Source organism: Pipistrellus kuhlii, unplaced genomic scaffold, assembly GCF_014108245.1.
Source record: "Pipistrellus kuhlii isolate mPipKuh1 unplaced genomic scaffold, mPipKuh1.p scaffold_m20_p_17, whole genome shotgun sequence".
NCBI lineage: Eukaryota > Metazoa > Chordata > Mammalia > Chiroptera > Vespertilionidae > Pipistrellus > Pipistrellus kuhlii.
Window position 1 is genome coordinate 27,283,834 of NW_023425482.1, and position 5,732 is coordinate 27,289,565.

At 46.2% G+C, this 5,732-nt stretch overlaps 1 pseudogene; it reads right to left on the reverse strand.

Annotated features, from left to right (window-relative positions):
* Positions 1-2,351: 2,351 nt before the first annotated feature.
* Positions 2,352-2,507, reverse strand: LOC118721011 (annotated as a pseudogene).
* Positions 2,508-5,732: the final 3,225 nt, after the last annotated feature.

Genomic DNA, 5,732 nt, shown 5'->3' on the forward strand with positions numbered 1-5,732 from the left:
CCCTGGCCTCTCTGTCTTATCCCTTCACCACCCTGGGACTCTGGGTATTGTCCGCCATTATGTCCCCAGCAGTCTAGCTCGGTGCCTGGCACATGTTTCTGGAGCCAGGCTGGGTTTGAATCTGGCTCCAACATGTACTACCTGTGTGTTCTTATAGAACTGATTTACCCACCTGTGTCTCAGTTTCCTTCTGTATGAAATGTATGAAATGATAGTTGTGAGAGGCAAATGAGTGAACACCTTGAAAGCAATAGGATAGTGCCTTTTGCTGAGTAGGGGATCGATGGATGTTGGTTCTTACCATTATTATTGAGTGAACGAATGATTCTATGCTCATTCCCTCGGGAGCCAACTTGGTGTCTTCCGATCATTCCTTCTTTTTCTAAACAACCATGCCCTACACGTGGGCTAGGCGGCAGAGCTGTGCAGCCCATGTTTTGGGTTGGAGGCCTTTTGGGTGTGCCTCTCTTGGATGCGAATCCAACCCTGGGAACTTGCATGAGGATTTCATGGGGATTTGGAGAGAGAAGCACAGTCTTTGAGCTCTGGATATAATTCCTGCTTTCATTTATGACCGGTCTGATTTAGAGTAAATCTTGTCTCAACCCCTTCATTCATGCAAAAAAGCCTTTGGACACTTAATATAATTTTGTGAAGGTTTCCAACCCCTTTGGGCTTTGCTGAGGAACATAGCAAATGGAGTTTTCAACATCTCAAAGGGAGGCTTAAACTGATCAAAATAAGAATCCTAAGCAACTGCGCTTTGCTGAGCATTTCACTTCTTGTTATTCTGAGCAAGTTGTCTAACATGAATGCTGTCATTGAGGCCTCACCTTGACCCACAGTGGCCAGTGGCCTGGCTAAATTGTGCTTGGGGACTTGGGGATCTGTGGGGACTTGAGGCGTCCCATAGTGGCTACCACCCCTGAAAAGCTGCTCACATAGATGTCATACCCAGGTCCAGGGTAAAGCAGTGGGCAGAAGCAGAGCTAGCACTAGAACTCTGTCTCCTGGAATCTGGTCACATCCCCTTTACAGGGTTCGATGGAAAGCTTGGCATTCCAGGTGCCTCCCACTTAACATACATGGGGCAGAGCCACTGGGCGTGACTGCTCAGTCCTCCAGGCCTCGCTCAGCACACTAAGAGCAGTACCATGGTAATGTTCCCAGACATGAGCTGTGTTAGGAGGACTCCTTCCTTGAACCTTCAGAAATGATGGAGAATGAGTATCTGGGTCTTTTGAGTGACAGAGGGGAAACCAGTTGCTTCAGTTGCAAACAGGGGTGGTGGGGGTGGTGGAGAGCATGTTATTGCTTCATCACCATAGGATACTATGCTTTGAAACTTAAAAAAAAAAATCCATGAAGAGTTACTTTTTTGATTGTCTCTTGCAGAGTCCAACCAAGCCATCACTTCCCTTATGCTGTTATTTTTAATAAGTCAGCAAATTGGCTAATTCTCTTGGAAATGCTTTGATTTGAGGAAATGGGCATTTTACACAATTCCCTTAGAGAAAAAAAGAAAACAGATTTCCAAATGCATTATTAATAAGGAGGACATTGAACCCTGCAATCAGAAATGGAGAAGATGGCCGAAGCCGGTTTGGCTCAGTGGATAGAGCGTCGGTCTGCGGACTGAAAAGTCCCAGGTTCGATTCCGGTCAAGGGCATGTACATTGGTTGCGGGCACATCCCCGGTAAGGGGTGTGCAAGAGGCAGCTGGCAGATGTTTCTCTCTCATCGGCGTTTCTAGCTCTCTATCTCTCTCCCTTCCTCTCTGTTAAAAATCAATAAAATAAAATAAAAAAAGGAGAAGATGTTCAATTCGATATGGATATGCGAAGGAGGTGTTGGAGTGCAGGCAATGGTGGGATGCTCACTTCCTCAGAACAACTCGGACTGAAGAAGGGTGGGCCGAAAGCCAACTTGGATCTTGAGTCCGCCTCAAGGGGTCCAGTTCACTGCCTAGAATTGTCAGGGAACGGAGGCAATAGCTGCCCCTATTTTGTCTCCTAGCATAGACCTTGCCCCACGTAGATAGGAACACCTCTTTGTTTAAATGAAGCGGCTTTTGGGGACCCAGGGGCATTTCCCTACATCGGAATCAGGTGACATCTAGAGAGCTAGACTTAACCAGGGCAGGTTTGTGGGGATGGGAAGAGCGTTGCTTGGGAGCAGTCAGGAGGGAGTTGTGTCTGTCACGAAACCATTGGATGGCTGTCCCGAAAATGGGTCATGAAGGTCCCTCAATGGCAAGAGCACAGAACGGAAATGTCACCGACCTCATAATTTTGCTAAAACCTGGCCGTGCTTCCCTCCGTACATCCTTCCAAAGTCTGTTTCCTGAAGCAAAAGCCTGCAGGTTGAATATCCCGACTCCCATCAGCCTCCTATGGGACCCCACAGACAGACGTAAAAGACAGAATGAATTCAGTTTCCTTTAAACTGATAAGAACAGATAAGAACAGATACTACACTTGATCTTAGCCAAAAGGCCGAGAAGCGATGAATTCAGTTTCCTTTAAAAGCATCATCTGACTTCCTGTGACCTCTTTCCTGATTTCTAATTTAATCAAATAAACCCACATAACTTAAAACCATGCCCTGCACCCCACCAGTGCCTCAGCTCATTTTAAGTACCTCTAGAAGGGCGGAAGGGAGCTCGCCTGGTCCGACTGGCTTCCTGTACTTGAGTACCTTGGTTTCTCAGGGACTGAGAGGGGCATCTCCCCTGTTTTCCATTAGAAAGATGAACAAAGCAGGGGAGGGGGGAGCCCAGTGCCAGGGAAGTTAAAGTGATCATGGAATGTGGAAACTGACATTATATCTCACGTTAGAGGTAACTAGAACAAGGAGAGAAGTGATGGGCCTCAGGTCCCATCAGAGTGTCAGTGTTGGGGCTGGAATGGTGTCCTTTGACCCCCTAGACAGCAGCACTCAGTCACACTAACTCCTGGCTACCTGGTGAAGTGGGCTCATCTCTTTCCTTAGTTAAAAAACCCTAGCCCTGGCCAGTTTTGCTCAGTGGTTAGAGTGTTGGCCATTGGACTAAAGGGTTGCAGGTTTGATTCTCCTTCAAGGGCACGTAGCTGCGTTGTAGGTTCGATCCTGGCTTGAGGTGGAGGTGGAAGGCAACTGATCAATGTGTCTCTCTCATATTGATTTTTCTCTCTCTTTCTCTCTCTCTCCCTTCCACTCTCTAAAAATAAATGGGAAAAAATCCTTGGGTGAGAATTAACAAAACCACCATAACAACAAAAACCCAAAAACAAACCTATAGGTCTCCCTGCCTTAAACAACAATCCTTTCTTGTTTGGTTCAATATAGATGTTAAATGGCTTAAACTGCAGTATTTTGTAGGGATTAATTTGGAAATTTTCCGCTGTGTGAGTGTGTGTGTGTGTATGTGTGTGTGTGTATAGATAGATAGATATAGATATAGATATAGATATAGATATAGATATAGGTACAGATATATGTAATTATGTATGTTTGTGTTTGCGTCTATGCCTGTGTTTCTGTGTATGTGTGTTTGGACTGGAGTAAGGAAGAGGTGACTAGGGTTGGGCAGGAGGAGGATTGGCAGGACTAATCCCAAGTGAGAGAGGGCCAGAGCCAAGTTCCTGAGCTGTTGCCCTGTGCACAAACCCACAGGACTCATTCCGCCCCTCCGGACAAGCTTGGGTGTGGACCTCAATGAGGGCACCACTGCCCTCTGCTGTATGGAGGTGAATGCTGCTGACATGCCTGCCTCACCTTGTCCCAAATGGGTGTAGGGGCACGAGGAGACAATAAAAGGCCATGCCTGTTGTGAGGCTCAGCGGATCCACTCCTCCTGGGGTCAGTCTGCTCTGCTGGGGACATGCTTAGCTGTAGGCGATAGAGCAAAAGCACCTGATGCTTGGCCGCAGGGCCTTGGAGTGGGTCAGAGGCAGTCATTGCACCAGGGCGTTCCCGGGCAGGGTCTGGAGATGCTGGACAGTGCTAGCAAAGCTCTCAGTGCCTTTCTCGTCTTCCTGCCCCTCTGAGGTCAGCATTCAGAACTCTTCCCGAGTCATTCCTGTCGAATTCTCTATAAAGGTAAAGCCCATGTTGGCCTTAGGCCAATCTTCTCACTTCTGCAAACACAGCTCCCTGGGGGAGGGAGCCCAAGTATTGCTTGCAGATAAGAGCACAGCACTTTTGCACAGCGCTCTGTAATCTGTCAGTTGTGTTCCCATTAGCCATCTTAGTCGATCTTCACAAACCTCTGAGTTAAACAGAGCAGCGATTATGACTCTCATTTAACAGACAGGGAAACTGAGGTCTAATATAAAAGGTTTGTCACTCTTGGATTGACTTAGAGGTGATTAGCTAAGACATACAAATGTTCTTTCATTAGGCTTTAGATTAAAATAAATTAAGCTATAAGATCATTAATGCCAACCAAAATATCCTGCAATCAATCAGTACGACAAAGGGAAAGTTCCTAGCAGTGCCATCTACCTTCTTTCTCATAACCCTGGGGCTTCAGCTTATGACCAGCACCAGGAGTATAGGGGAAAGTATATCTATTCCAACTTCCCAGAGGTGGAAATCACCCACAGCGCATCTTTAAAATGTGAACTTATTGACAATATTTAAAAAACAGATTTCAAATAAAAATACAACTAAAACCCTGGATACTATATATAACCAAGTATAAGAAGACTGAAAAGTGGAGAGGAGACAGATTGGTTAGGGATCTTGGGACCCAAAGAACAACACAGTGGCGAGTTTCCTGAGTATTCTTTATATGTCATATATCCAAGGTTTAGAACTGAAGAATTTAGCAACCCAGAAACATGAATAAGCACAATGTTTCAATTAAAGTCAGCTTTCTCTGGTCAAGATACTAGGAAAGGGAAGGCCTCACAAGACAGAATAAATCTACATTCCAGCCAATCACCATAGAAAAATTATGGTCCCCTAACCCCGCCCCCTCCACACACACACATGCCAACACAGGCTAAGTGAGTAGCCTGAACTACAAGCCTCATGAGGGGTGGTGTCAGATAAAGCCAAGTAGAGGACTGGAACTTCTGTCCCTGTGACCCAGTGACCAGCTCTTCCCCCGCCTCCCCTCTGCAGCCATGGTATTAGCAGAGATCTCTTGGGGAACTTACAAGTTTGGACTCCCACCTCCACCTGGCAGTAATGAGGCTCCTCTTCCTTCCCTGCTAAAGTGGTGCCAGTAAAGAGGAGGTCTAGAGGAGAGTTCGAACTTCCATCGTCACCCCACTGTAATGAGGCCATGCTGCCATGTGGTCAAGGGGTCCATGTAGCAAGCCCAAGCTCCTGCACCGTCTTTGAGTAACAAGGACCCCCCTCATTCTCACCACTTTGAGTGTCAACAAAGGCTGAGTGGGAAGCCTGCCTTTACCTCTGTCTGGAAGAAACAAGCCAGTTCCACCCATTCCCTTGCCGGAATGGGTGCCAGAGAATGCCAGGTAAAACAGAAGGTTTCAATAAGAGCCAGAGTCTTATAATGTAATACATGCATGTCCAGATTTTAAAAGACAATCACTTGTCACACCAAGATTCAGGAAGTTTGCACGGTGGGTGATAAAAGACAATGGATGCCAAACATTGACATGACAGAAGTGTTAGCATTATCTGACCAAGGTTTTAAAACAGCCATGCTAAAAAATGCTTCAGTAAGCAATTAGGAACATACTTAAAACTAATGAAAAAAATTATAAGTCTCAGCAGAG